The sequence below is a fragment of the Pseudophryne corroboree genome, assembly GCF_028390025.1.
Source record: "Pseudophryne corroboree isolate aPseCor3 chromosome 3 unlocalized genomic scaffold, aPseCor3.hap2 SUPER_3_unloc_81, whole genome shotgun sequence".
In the NCBI taxonomy this organism is placed as follows: Eukaryota; Metazoa; Chordata; class Amphibia; order Anura; family Myobatrachidae; genus Pseudophryne; species Pseudophryne corroboree.
In genome coordinates, this window is record NW_026967576.1 from 298,696 (window position 1) to 314,789 (window position 16,094).

Sequence of the window (16,094 nt, forward strand, 5' to 3'; positions counted from 1 at the left end):
GTTTGGGAGCTTTGGTATAATCCCCATGGTCCTTTCAGGAACCCCAGCATCCACTTAGGACTATAGAGAAAATAAGAATTTACTTACCGATAATTCTATTTCTCGGAGTCCGTAGTGGATGCTGGGCGCCCATCCCAAGTGCGGATTATCTGCAATACTTGTACATAGTTATTGTTAACTAATTCGGGTTATTGTTTAGGAAGCCATCTTTCAGAGGCTCCTCTGTTATCATACTGTTAACTGGGTTTAGATCACAAGTTGTACGGTGTGATTGGTGTGGCTGGTATGAGTCTTACCCGGGATTCAAAATCCTCCCTTATTGTGTACGCTCGTCCGGGCACAGTACCTAACTGGAGTCTGGAGGAGGGTCATAGGGGGAGGAGCCAGTACACACCACCTGACCTGTAAAAGCTTTACTTTTGTGCCCTGTCTCCTGCGGAGCCGCTATTCCCCATGGTCCTTTCAGGAACCCCAGCATCCACTACGGACTCCGAGAAATAGAATTATCGGTAAGTAAATTCTTATTTTTTTGCACCAGGACCGGACGCAGAGCCCGGTGCTCGTTGTAAAACTACTGGGGATCCCCTGTCAATTTTTCCCCCGTATTTTTACAACCAGGACTGGCTCAATGAGCCCAAGGCTGGTTATGCTTAGGAAGGGGGACCCCACGCATTTTTTTTCTTGATTTTAACCAATTCCCACCCCTTCCCACTGAAAACGATGCTCTCTCTATTTTAAATCAGTTAAAAAAATATATTATTTTTAAAAAATCTATAAATAATACTTGTGTCTTCTAATAGACAAACCAAGCACATAATCCCTTCTAATATAAATAGATATGCTATTAGCAATAAAAAAAAAAACACAAAAAAACATGTTTTTACATTTTTTATTAGATTCCGCCAGCAAGTGAGGCGGAATGAAACTGACAAAATTACTGTCGAAAAGCACTGTTTTCGAATAGACATTCTTCAATTGAATATACTTTTGTCTAAAAGCCACATTTTTACCATTGCAGACATGTCGAATTTGACAACTGTCGAATTTCAAAAAGTTGAAACTGAAACGTCCGTTTTTTTGTCGAAAAGTACTGTATTGCATTGTCAATTTTTTTTTGTGTTAAAAATGCCCCGTTTTTTGACATTTGCGGCAATTCGACCGCATTTGCATATACCCCAATGTATTTTTTTTTAAATATATTACATTACAATGAGTCGCCGCTATTTTGTTAACACAGCTGTACAATGCAGAACAAATACAGTATGTGGTTCTCTAAAACAAATACGACGGTGTGTATTATAGATGGATGATAACTAGTTGAACAATGCAGTGCATTTTTGTATTAAAAATATTTACAAATTGATTAAAATAATCATAATATAATAGATAATATAATCATAATATATCAAAATATAAGAGATATACCCTATTCAAACACAATCAGCAAAATAATATGTACAGCGTACAAAACACATCACAACACCCATAAAAAGAGATACACATTCAACCTCCCACTGTGCTACAATCCTCTAAAAACAATTACTGCTGTACGTATTACAGAGAACACCCGTAACTTGTAGAACAATAATATAAAGCACTTGATGACCGCATTTATTAATAATATTAATAATAGCGAGGCGCACACATATGTATCATTTTAAATCCCATAGTATGACACAGATTTATCCAATCGTGAATACAAAAACTTAACACTGGTATTTTAGGGCATGGTTTATCTGTTCCATTCCAGTCCAGATAAACAGACATAATGGGGGTAATTCTGAGATGATCGCAGCAGCAAGTTTGTTAGCAATTGGGCAAAACCATGTGCACTGCAGGGGGGGCAGATATAACTTTTGCAGAGAGAGTTAGATTTGGGTGGGTTATTTTATTTCTGTGCAGGGTAAATACAGGCTGCTTTATTTTTACACTGCAAATTAGATTGCAGATTGAACACACCCCACCCAAATCTAACTCTCTCTGCACATGTTAAATCTGCCTCCCCTGCAGTGCACATGGTTTTGCCCAACTGCTAACAAAAATCCTGCTGCGATCAACTTGGAATTACCCCCACTGTAAGAGAGGGCACTCGATCCATCACAGAAAAACGCTTACTTTTTATTCTCACCCATATTGGGCATTCAAGAAATGAACAATAAGTCACGGTGGCTCAGCATGGATTATCAAAAAACATCATACCCAACCAATGTGGCATCCATAATGCCTACACAGTACTTCCATAAATATACTTTAGGACAAAAAGGGTTCAGAAGGTAACTTCTCAGTCCGTCGACCTCGGTCACCGAATGACCGTTGAAGACAATTGCATCATGTCATTGCCCCTGCTTAGTGTGGAGCCATCTGTGAGTGAACAACCACAACACATCACCTAAATACCCATACAAAGTACAACTACTTACAGGTGAATCGGCTGTCCGCCCCGCTCCCCCCAGCGTGTATTCCATCCCTCTGCACATGCCTCACCATCCAGGTAGTGCACTCTAGTTCAGCATATCTCATCCGCTTTCCACCGGGCTCTCTACTTCCTGGTTTTGCATCTCAGATGCCGCTACGTCACTTCCCGTGATGAGCACTGGGCACACCCAGACCAGTAGTTTATCCAAATCATCTCCATGGATACAGGGCGCCGTGAGCGTCAGACTACTGCCCGCACATTACTGCCCCGACTTCCATCATGTATTATAGCAGCAATATAATATGCCCACGTGGAATATATATAAACTAATTATTTTTCAATTATTGGTATTCACATTGAGGATCCATCTCGGAGTGTTATTCACCACAATCTAGTGCAGCACATTCAAGGGACACAACAACAACAACAATGGGGTTGCTGAGGACCACCCATGCCAGTATCAACTGAAGTTGTATTGCCTCAAGTTAATATCCAATATCAAAGTACATAAATATAAAAAAGTGCAAGTTGTAGTCATTACCAATTGATTGGTCTGGCGCTGATTATGATTATTAATACTAGGATTTTTATTAGATCTGAAGTAGTGAACTAATTCCTGAACTAGTTGGGCTTTAAGCATGGGATTAAGGAGGACCTTATCATTTAAGCGCCACGAGGGCTGGCGAGCGGAAACTAGAGGCTCAGTAACATCCACCGTAATTGGGCCATGGTCAGACCACGTGCTGGGGTGTATGGAGGTATCCAGTATGCATTGGGCTAGTTCGGTACTCAAAAAGATCATGTCTAGCCTAGTATATATGTCATATATAGGTGTAATCTCTGGCAGTGGGTTCCTTCACTCTCCAAACGTCAGAAAAGCAATTGCTCTTCACCAGGCTTAATAAATCTGCCTCTGAGTGTGCCTGTAGCTCCTGTGTGGTCTCCATTTCGTGTATCCCACCTCTTGCTATCACTATATTCTGTACCCTGGGGGGCTAGGTGCGTCAGGGTCCATTCATTATATAGTGCTACACAGCAAATATGATTTCTGGTATTTATTCTGTGTTTTCAGTCACCTCATATACTTAAATCCTCTGTTGTGCTCGTATTTACTAACGCATAACTCATGGGGTTATTTGCTGGTATTATATTTGTCTGGCTATATTGTACTGTTACGTCCCAGGGCTAGATTTATAATAATGTCTGCCACAGAGGATGGGAAATCCACGGACACTCCTGCATCATGCAGCGCTAGAGCCATGTATTTACCTGAGGGGGAATTTTTAATTGATGGTTCAGGCACTTGGTGCCATACGCCCTCCAGTCAACCCGCAACTGTTGTGGCCAATCAGGAACCACCGTGGGCAGCATTCTCAAGTATGCTGAATACACTAATGGCACGTCTTGCGCCCCCTGTTGGACCTCCTATGTCATTGCAGCCACATATTGTCCCTGTAGTTCAGATACCCTGTCTACCCAATTGCAACAATTAAATCAATCTCTGGTTAGACAAAAGCCTGCTCCACGCCCTACAGGGGCCACCTAAGCGGGCAAATTCCTCCTCACAATCCACAAATATTTCAGATAATTCTGATGAAGACGGGTAATGTACGGATCTATCAGACACTGATACAGTTGCTTCTGACGAGGATTCTACAACTCATATTGATGTTTCTGACCTAGTGGAGGCTATCAAGCTGATTTCCCAAATAGATGATGAGATTGAGCCCACTACTGTGTCTAAGAAACCTGATAAGTTCAAACATCAGAAGGTTGCTAAAGTAGTCTTACCACATTCTGACCATTTAATTGAAATACGTCAGGAACCCTGGTCATCTCCAGGTAAGAAATGTTCCCTGTCCAAGAATATGCTAGCTCGTTATCCTATCCCTGCAGAGTTGAGTAAAAAGTGGGAAACTCCACCGCTGGTGGAGTCTCATGTTGCCCGTCTTGTGGTATAATCTACTCTTGCCGGTCACCACCATCACCGCACTAAAGGAACAGACGGATAAGCGTGTGGAGTGTTGCCTGAAATCTATTTACACTCTTACTGGTGCTGTACATAGACCCACTATAGCAGCCTCCTGGGCCGCAAAAGGAATTGAAGCATGGGTTCAAGCAATTGAGGAGGAGCTACCTCAGGATATATCTGACACTGCCAGACAATACCTGTATTATATCACCACAGCCTCACACTATGTACAGGAGGTGGCCTCTGAGGCAGGTGTAATGGCCGCCACAGCGTATACTACGGCTATATTGGCTCACTGAATTTTGTGGTTAAGGTACTGGAAGGTGGACCTGGATTCCAAAAAGACTTTGGAGGTTCTCCCTTTTAAGGGAGACATCCTATTTGGGGAGGATCTAAACAAGATTGTCACTGACTTGGTGTCTGCTAAGACTGCATGTCTCCCAAGTACTAATCCTTCTGCTCTGAAGGGTAAGAGTACCATTTTTCGCTCCTTTTGACTTACAGGGAAAGCGAAGGGTCAGACGTACATGAGGCAGGTTTGTGCTTCCAAGAGCACTAAGCCCAAACCTAAACAATCCTGGGCCACCCGTCAGCCTGCTTACAAGCAAGATAAGCCTGCTGCATGACGGGGCGGGCCTCCCCCTGGGGGACCCCAGGGTGGGAGGCCGACTTCTGCAGTTCACCCAGGTCTGGTTAAAGACCACTGTGGACTCCTGGGTGCGGGAAGCTGTCTCTGATGGGTAAGCAATCTCTTTCCGGAGACGTTCCCCTCACCAGTTCTGCTCAACGGTTATCCCTTCGGATCCGCTGAAAGCGCAAGCTCTACAATTGGTTGTGCAATCCCTCCTGGATACAGGAGTGGTAGTACGGTTACCTCTGCCACAGAGAGGCAAGGGCTACTATTAGACCCTGTTTCTCGTTCCAAAGCCAAATGGGTCCTTCCAGCCTAAACTCAACCTCAAATCTTTGAACAAATGTGTGAGAGTATCCAAATTCCGGATGGAAATGTTGTGCTCTGTTATACTGGCCATGGAACCCAAAGACTATATGGTATCCCTGGACATACAGGATGCTTATCTGCACATACCTATTGCCATATCACATCAGCAATATCTGCAGTTTGCTATTGGCAACCTACATTACCAATTCCAGGCTCTGCCGTTTGGACTGATCACGGCTTCTTGGATCTTCACCAAGGTAATGGCCATGATGACGGCTCATCTCCGCCATCAGGGAGTCAGGATCCTACCGTATCTGGACAATTAACTGATCCTGGTGAACTCCCAAAATGTTCTCCTCAGTCATCTGGAACTGACGGTCCAATTCCTACAAGCCCATGGTTGGCTCATCAACTGGAAAAAGTCATCTCTGGTCCCTGCTTGGAGCATGGTGCACCTGGGAGATCTACTGCACACACACAGAGATTGTTTCTGTCTCCAGAGAAAGTCCTGAAACTCCAGGACAAAATCAGATACTTCCTCTCTCACCCAGGAGTGTCGATACACTCGGCGATATAAGTACTAGGCCTCATGGTGTCGGCTTTCGACATGGTGGAGTACGCTCAATTTCATTCACGCCCTCTACAGAGGTTAAGCCTCTCCAAGTGGTATGGCCAGCCTCACGGGTCAGGTCTCACATGATCTCCTTGACTCCGGAGGTCAGTCTGTCACTGAGCTGGTGGTTACAGGACCGACAGCTGAGCTAGGCCCGCCTTTTCTGGATCTCCAACTGGGTCCTGCTGATAATGGATGCCAGTCTGAGAGGTTGGGGCACTGTGTTGGAGCAACACTCTCTCCAGAGTCAGTGGACCAAGGAGGAATCTCTCCTCCCCATAAACATTCTAGAATTAAGGGTAGTGCGTTAACACTTGCCATGCCTCTGGTACAGAACAGGCCTGTTCAGGTACAGTTGGACAACGCCACCATGGTGGCATACAGAAATCATTAAGTTGGTACTCGAAGCCGCATGGCAATGCTGGAAGTATCAAAAATCCTCCACTGGGCGGAACACCATCATCCAGCAATATCAGCAGTGTTCATTCCCAGAGTCCTCAACAAAAGCGGATTTCCTCAGTTGTCAGGATGTTCATGCTGGAGAGTGGAGTCTTCATCCAGAGGTCTTTCAACTCCTAGTAGACAAGTGGGGCCTACAAGATGTGGACCTGATGGCGTCTTGACACAATCACAAGGTTTCGGTCTTCAGATCAAGGGATCCTCAAGCAGCGCTTGTGGACGCACTGGCAATTCCATGGAACTTTCAGCTGCCATACGTGTTCCCTCCAGTGTCACTCCTGCCCAGGGTACTATGGAAGTTCAAGCAAGAAAATAGGATTTTAATTACCTACCGGTATATCCTTTTCTCGCAGTCCGTAGAGGTTGCTGGGGTCCACATTAGTACCATAGGGTAAAGACGGGTCCACTAGGAGCCACTGGCACTTTAACAATTTAATAGTGGCTCCTCCCTTTATTTCCCTCCTACCAGACTCAGTCTAGAAACTGTGCCCAAGGAGACGGACAACTTCGAGGATATTACACAGATAGTGGCGAGATTCACACCAGCTCACACAAACAAGGCAAATCCAAGCTAACTAGCCTGAAAACTCAGCAACAGCTTAAACATTACTGAACCCAGTAAAAAAAATGCAGTACTTAACTAGTAACAAAGCAGTACTGAACCAAGTAACCACTGCAGGATAACGAAGCGCTGGGTGGGCGCCCAGCATCCTCTTCGGACTACTAGAAAAGGATTTACCGGTAGGTAATTAAAATCCTATTTTCTCTTACGTCCTAGAGGATGCTCGGGTCCACATTAGTACCATGGGAATGTACCAAAGCTCCCAGAATGGGAGGGAGAGCGCGAAGGCTCCTGCAGAACTGATTGACCAAACTTGAGGTCCTCAGAGGCCAAAGTATTGATCTTGTAGAACTTAGCAAATGTGTTTGACCCCGACCAAGTAGCAGCACGGCAAAGCTGCAAAGCCATGACACCCCGGGCAGCCGCCCAGGAAGAACCCACGTTATGAGTAGAGTGGGCCTTAACAGATTTTGGGAACGGCAATCCTGCCGTAGAATATGCATGCGAGATAGTGAACCTGATCCAGCGAGAAATCATCTGCTTAGAAGCAGGACACCTAATTTTCTTGGGATCATAAAGGACAAACAGAGAGTCCAATTTTCTGTGACGAGCAGTCCTCTTCACATAGATCTTCAAAGCCTGCACAACATCCAAGGACTTTGAAGCAATTGAGGAGTCCGTAGCCACTGGCACCACAATAGGTTGTTTGATATGAAAAGCCGACACAACGTTAGGAAGGAACTGTTGACGCGTCCTGAGCTCCACTCTATCTTCATGGAAGATTAAGTAGGGGCTTTTACAGGACAAAGCCCCCAATTCTGACACACTACGCGCAGAAGCCAAGGCCAACAATGTGACAGCCTTCCACTTGAGAAACTTGAACCTCAGCCTCCTATAAAGGGTCAAACCAATCCGATTGCAGGAAATGCAACACCACGTCAAGATCCCAGGGTGCCGTTGGTACCACAAAGGGAGGCTGGATATGCAGAACCCCTTTCAAAAAGGTCTGAACCTCAGGAAGGGCAGCCAATTTTTTTCTGGAAGAAAATGGATAAAGTCGAAATCTGGACCTTTATGGATCCCAACCGCAGGCCCATATCCACACCTGCTTGCAGGAAGAGGAGAAACCATCCAAATTGAAACTCCACCGCAGGAAATTTCTTGTATTCACACCAAGACACATACCTTTTCCAAATTCGATGGTAATGTTTAGATGTTACTCCTTTCCTAGCCTGTATCAGGGTAGGAATAACCTCGTTCGGAATACCCTTCCGAGCTAAAATCTGCCGCTCAACCTGCATGCCGTCAAACGTAGCCGTGGTAAGTCTTGATAAGTGAACGGCCTCTGTTGCAGAAGATCCTCCCGAAGAGGACTTTTTCAGTAGTAGATCCAGCAGATCCGCGTAACAAGCCCTCCTTTTCCAGTCCGGAGCAATGAGGATCGCCTGAACTCTTGTTCTTCTTACAAGCTTTAGAATTCTTGGAATGAGTGGAAGTGGAGGGAACACATACGCTGTCTTGAACACCCACGGCGTTACCAGGGCATCCACCGCCACTGCCTGTGGGTCTCTCGAACTGGAACAGTACCTCCGAAGTTTCTTGTTGAGACGCGAGGCCATCATATCTATTTAAAGCACACCACAATGACTGGTCACCTCTGTGAACACCTCGGGATGGAGGCCCCCTACACCTGGATGGAGATCGTGCCTGCTGAGGAAGTCTGCTTCTCAGTTGTCCACTCCCAGAATGAAGATCGCTGACAGCGCCACTGCGTGCCTTTCTGCCCAGAGGAAGATTCTTGTCACCTCTGACATTGCAGCTCTGCTCTTCGTTCCGCCCTGTTGGTTTATGTAGGCCACTGTCATTTACATTGTCCGACTGTACCTGAATGGCCTGATCTTGCAGAAGTGGTGCTGCTTGTAAAAGACCATTGTACACGGCTCTTAGTTCTAGGATGTTTATTGGAAGAAGGGATTCCTGACTTGACCACCTTCCTTGGAAGGTTTCCCCTTGGGTGACTGCGCCCCAACCCCTGAGACTTGTATCTATGGTTAGAAGGATCCAGTTCTGAACCTCAAACCTGCGGCCCTCCAGAAGGTGAGGCAGTTGCAGACACCAGAGGAGTGAAATCCTTGCTTTCGGCGAAAGACGTATCCTCTGGTGCATGTGTAGGTGAGATCCCGACCACTTGTCTAGGAAATCCAGTTGGAATGACCGAGCATGAAATCTTCCATACTGTAGAGCCTCGTAAGAGGCAACTATCTTCCCCAGAAGGTGCATGCACTAATAAACTGATACCCTGGCAGGCTTCATGACATCCCAGACCATTGACTGTATCACCAACGCTTTCTCCACTGGTAGAAACACCATTTGCACTTCCGTGTCGAGGATCATCCCCAGGAAAGACAATCTCCTTGTCAGCTCCAAATGTGACTTTGGAAGGTTCAGGATCCAACCGTGTTCCCTGAGCAAATGAGTGAGAGTAATGGACTGTAACAACTTCTCCCTGGACGATGCCTTTATCAACAGATCATCCAGATATGAAATTATGTTCACTCCCTGTCTGCGGAGAACCATCTTCTCTGCTATCACCTTGGTGAAGACCCTCGGTGCTATGAAGAAATGGTTTCTTCATAGAAGGCGGAGCTGAGCGAAGAAAAGGGGACTTACCCGCGGTTGCCGTGGAAATCCATGCATCCAACACTTCCACAAATAGAGCCTGACCTGTGTAGGGTAGGTTCTCCACACTTCTCCTGGATTCCGCGTCGGCAGACCATTGGCGTAGCCAGAGCCCCCCGCGAGCTGAGACAGACATGGAAGATAACCTTGCATTCAGCGTACCCAGATCCTTCATGGATTCCACCATGAACCCCGCAGAATCATGTATGTTGCGTAAAAACAGTTCACTTCTATCCATTGTATCTAAGCCCTCTAGTACCATGCCTGAACACTTTACTATAGCTTTAGAGATCCATGCACAGGCAATAGTAGGCCTTAATGCCCCCTGAAGCAGTGTATATGGATTTGAGCGTAGTGTCAATCTTATGATCAGCCGGTTCTTTCAATGCAGTAGAACCCGGGACAGGTAAAACCACCTTTTTTGACAGTCTGGAAACAGAGGCGTCAACTTTGGGTGGGGTCTCCAAACTTTTCCTATCCTCTTCAGAGAAGGGAAAAGCAACCAGTACCCTTTTGGGGATCTGGAATTTCTTCTCCGGGTTTTCCCAGGATTTAACTTTGGACACAGGGAAGTTGTAATGGCCTCAATCATCAGCTGCACCCCCTTTGCAAGGGATGCCGCCCCCCTCAGCACATCCCATCACTGTCTGCTGTGTCAGAGTCGGTATCTGTGTCATCTTGCATAATCTGGGCAAGCGCACGTTTCTTTGGGTATACGCTAGGGAATTTAGAAGGGATGTAAATGGAACCGGACCAAACTGCCATAGACTCCTTTAGTTTCAGTCTCAGTATGGTCTTCCCTTGTAGAGATCTGAGAGATCATTCCCTTAATAGAAGTCAGCCATTCTGGCTCAGAAACAGGAATCTGAGACAATACATTATATTCCTGGGTACATGGAATGGACTCCTCTGTAGAAGCATCCTCTGCAGCATAAGATATGCCGGACATGGGTCAGTGAGCAAGCATACACCCACACTCACACAGTAAAAATGTCAGACACAGTTCCCCCCAAAATCGTTCAGAGAAGCACAGAGGTTGGAGCCAGCGCTTATTTAGGCAGTATATCCCACCTGGCGCTGACTGTGTACCCTTCATAGACTACACAGCAATACACAGCCTCCCCCCCTTCTGCAACCCCTTGGTACCGCACAGGATAGCTGGAGTCGTGTGGAGGGACTGTCAGCGTCTCTGGAGCTACATCTGCAGGGAGAAAAATGGCGCTAAACGCTGCTGGGTCCACTCAGAGGAGAAGCTCCGTCCCCTGGAAATGATGCCTCTTCCCGCACTTTCAAAGGATTATACTGGCCTGAGGATTCTGCTAGCAGCGTTACCGAGGTCCCTGATAGCCTTGATGACCAATGAGGGTATCTGCGCTGGATCAAGGCGCCCCTCAGTGCCACACTGTGTACCACTGAGCTCTCCGGAGTGGTTAGTACTGCGCTCCTACGCTGTAGCCGCCATTCACATCAGCTCCCCTCCTGTCCAGGGAGCTGGTGACTCACTCGCCACTGGAAACTTCTGGCTCCATTAGGGGGTGGCGGCATGCTGCGGGAGTGAGCGGTTGTCTCGGGCGGCTAACGATCATCACCCTTAGGAGCTCAGTGTCCTGTCAATAGAGATAGTGGCCATTAACCTCTCAGGGTTGGACACTACTGCCCCCCTAAGTCCCACAAAGCAGGGAGGCTGTTGCCAGCAGCCTCCCTGTGCCTAACACTAAGAAGAAAAAAAACTAGAAAAATTCCTATGAGCTCCCCTAGCTGTGACCGGCTCCTCCGGGCACATTTTCTAAACTGAGTCTGGTAGGAGAGGCATAGAGGGAGGAGCCAGCCTACACTATTAAACTCTTAAAGTGCCAGTGGCTCCTAGTGGACCTGTCTATACCCCATGGTACTAATATGGACCCCAGCATCCTCTAGGATGCAAGAGAAAATAAGATTTTAAATACCTACTGGTAAATCCTTTTCTCGTAGTCCATGAGGGATATTGGGGACAGGCAACAACAAGCCAGGTGCAGGACGCAAGCTCCCGGGGAAGTCTGGAACAAGACCAACCGAGGACGCAGGCACGGTAGACAGAGCGGAGTCAGCCCGGAGCCCCTGTGTTCATCCTGAACAATGTCCGAGTCCCACCGTCTGAGACAAACGGTCGCAACGGTAGCGCTGAAGACTACACAGACTTGTAGCCACTGTAGAGACACGGGTCTCTGGTCTCTAGCACCGATAGTGATCATTGGATATCTCATTCATCTCCGCATTAGATGCTGAGTGCACGGAACTTTCTCATGAACTGAGTGATTTTTGCACCACGGTACTTTATATATTTGATTCATACAATATTGATTTCTGCATTAATGCACTGTATATGTATGCATACTCCATCTCATATAATCATAAGTAAAGGTTCCAGAACCGGTTCAGGATATTGCATTTCATTGGCAGATGTCAATCATTACACAACAAAGGCTTTAACAAGCCAGACTACAGGCATCAGACACCGAGGGGCGATAGCGCAGGGAGGATAAACCAACCTTATCCCAAGTATTTATAAAGGGGAGTGGACATCCCCTATAACTGCAGCACACCCAGTTCACATTAACTCAGTGCGCAGACCTTTCCATCCCTTCACATGTGAGATAACGCCTCCTGTCAGGTGCTGTCTCCCAAATGTGCCCCCACCCACCTACCAACATCACCAACCCATGCAATATGCGACGGGAAACCCCCAACAGATGAGCTGTTTTCTGCCGGGACCCACACAGCCCGGGGTGGGCTGTGTGTGTCCCGGCAGAAAACAGCTCATTCCAGTGCGTCGTCCAGTGGTACGTACTTTAGCTGTGTACACACGGTGCGATATTTCTTTCGATTTTCACCATATAGTCAAAATCATAAGAAAATATAGTGCATATCGCACCGTGTGTATAGTCCTTGTGGTGCCGATGCGCGGGATCAGCATCGCAAGGAATAATAGACTGTGCAGGCAGCCCAACATTGAATATATTTGCGCGCGCCATATGTACACAGTCTTAGACATGCTGAGTACACAGTCCTCTGTACTGGACGGTTCTCGATTTTTTAATTAATAATTCGTTTTTTTCAAACAGGATTTTCAGTTGTGTTTAAAAAAATTGTTGCTGCCCTTACCCTAGTCTCTTGCTCCTAGTGATCTGTATTGAGGTCATTAGTACCACAGCGTTGGTTTCTTGACCTCATTGTCCCGGACTTCTGATCATTGTGATCTATGCACTTCTTGTGTTCCTTCTAAAAGCACTGTTCAGAAATCTGCCCTTTATCTTCTCTCCCCCATGTATGGTGGCAGCACTGATATTCTGTGGGATACGCCTGGTTCCTCTACTGCAGGGCTGGCCAAACCGGTCCTCGAGATCTACCAACAGTTCATGTTTTCCAGGCCTCCTGGAGATCTGTAGAATTGTCAGTTAGGAATGAATGCAGCACATCTTAATTAGTAATGACTACACCTGTGCACCAGCTAGGTGGTCTGGAAAATGTGTACTGTTGGTAGATCTCGAGGACTGGTTTGGCCAGCCCTGCTCTACTGGTTACTGTTGGCATAGTCCTTGCTAAAAAGTATCTTGTTCTCCTGATAGAGTCAATGAGTCCAGACAAGAATTGGTGAATTTCTTTAATTTTTTGTATCTAAAGATTTTTTTTTTAAATTGTGTTGTGTTTTTCTAGCCTAATTAATAGTTGTTAATGCAAATGTCATTTTGTGTAACATATTTTTGCAAAAATCAGAGTGCCAGCGAGACGTTACGGAGCCAATGTATAATTTCATATTTGCTGCTAATTCCCTCAAAACAACCGGACCTCCCAAATGTAAGTAGGAGGGACTTCAGCAGGTATCTCCCATACCTTCATACATGGACATTTCCAGGAAAGGGTCAGGTAAGTTATTTTTTTAAATACAAAAAAACCTAATTCACCTATAAGTAAAATAAACAACATTTGAACAGACATAATTTATTTAAAACCAACAAATGATAAAACTATTTACACAGAGAGACCCCTCCATCCCCCGTAATATCATCCAACTATTTAGATGAGCTGTTAAAATCGGACACAGCCAAAATCACACCGGAAATCATTTGTTTTTCAACGATTTTATTTCATATCTTTAATACACATATTGTTGTCTATATTTTAAACTTAAAAAATACTTTACCCCCTGCACAACAGCCTATGGGGGTCATTCATAGTGGCCGGCATCACAGTTTGCCATGGGTGGCAAAATGCACAGTGGCTGCGCGGACACACACATTGCGGTTGCATCCCCGAGGGATTCATTAGAAATAAGGAAGCATAATAATTAACTCTAATTATCAACTGGTTCTGTGTGGGACCCATACACCTCTTTACTACCTCCAGCAGCCCCTGGTACTGCACTGCGGCGTTCCACCCTGTGTCCCCCAACTACAGCCACCTACCCTGTCTTCTCCTACTACTGCCATCCACCTTGTCTCTCCCCCACTACTGCCACCCGCGCTGTCTCCCCCCACTACTGCCACCCGCGCTGTCTCCCCCCACTACTGCCACCCGCGCTGTCTCCCCCCACTACTGCCACCCGCGCTGTCTCCCCCCACTACTGCCCTGTCTCCCCACACTGCCGCCCGCCCTGTCTCCCCCACTACTGCCACCACCAATACTGCCAGCCACCCTGTCTTCTCCACTATTGCCAGCAACTGGCATCACCAACACCTGGAGCTCAGCAACCATTTAGGATTGGTACTGGGTTCTCAGTACCCAGAGCAAGAGACAGGTCATCTGCATAGCAGTGGTAGATTAGGACATGACAGCTGATTATATCAAAAGAAATTGATGCGGCTATTGTGCCGATTTAAATTCCTGTTACCAATCAATAAATTCTGGCTGAATGAAGATGCAACATTTTAAGATGAACAATCAATATCTTGATTTTTAAATTTTTTGTTTTCCACATAAAAAAATTATTTTCAACACAATGGTCACACACATATATATACAGGTTGAGTATACCTTATCCAAAATGCTTGGGACCAGAGGTATTTTGGATATGGGATTTTTCCGTATTTTGGAATAATTGCATACCATAATGAAATACCATGGTGATGGGACCTAAATCTAAGCACAGAATACATTTATGTTTCATATACACCTTATACACACAGCCTGAAGGTAATTTAATACAATAGTTTTAATAACTTTGTGCATGAAACAAAGTGTGTGTACATTCACACAAATCATTTATGTTTCATATACTCCTTACACACACAGCCTGAAGGTCATTTAATACAATATTTTTAATAAATTTGTGTATTAAACAAAGTGTGAGTACATTGAGCCACAGAAAACAAAGATTTCACTATCTCGCTCTCACTCAAAAAAGTCCGTATTTCGGAATATTCCGTGTGTCAGAATATTTGGATATGGGATACTCAACCTGTATATAAAAACAAGTTAATAGAATCACATGTAGAAGCACCCTATGTAAAAGTACCGTATATCTAATGAATTATGTTTAAGCAAGACTCTTTCAGAAAGCACCCTGAGGTGCGAAACCGGTTGAGGTTTATTCCTATCATCCAGCTCAGTCTGAGGACGTCCAGAGGCATCCACACCTATACTATTAGAGGCAAGTGACCCCTCCAGCATGAGACGTGGACCACCAAAAGGAAATCATCACCTCTGCATTCCAGCAGCACCGCCTATGGTGAGACTACACTGGCTTGCCGCAAACTAAGTAAGTGACGGGCCCGTCATATAGCAGAGGAACAGAGCCGCTATTCAAACACCTCCGGCTCAGGAGAGAGAGAGCCGAGAGGTGATCACATCCAGACAGGATACACGCAATTCATCAGATATACCGCACTTTTCCATTGGCTGCTTCTAAATGTCATTCTATTTGCTTGTTTTTATATTTACGTGTGACCATTGTGTTTAAAATAATTTTTTATGTGGGAAAAAAAAATCGCGATATTCATTTTTCACCTTAAAGTGTTGCATCTTCATCCAGCTAGAATGTATTGCTTGGTAACAGTAATGTAAATCAGCGCAATAGCCCCATTCATTTCTTTTGCATACATGGGAAGCTAGAGATCCACTGAATTGGACCATTGAGCTGCTACGTTGAAAATCAGTGTTCACACAGACACGACTGGGCTAATTGCTGCTACTAAAATAATCTAGAGATATAGGGGTAAATTTACTAAGGTGGGAGATTTTTAGAACTGGTGATGTTGCCCATAGCAACCAATCAAATTATATCTATTATCTGCTAGAAGCAGCTAGATAAATGGTAAGTAGAATCTGATTGGTTGTCATGGGCAACATCACCAGTTCTAAAAATCTCCCACCTTAGTAAATTTACCCCATAGTCATTTTTATATATTCATATTTGCGCCTGAAAATTCCTTTTTAGTCTGTTTCACCCTGCGGTAGCATGTATATTGCAAAATGCAT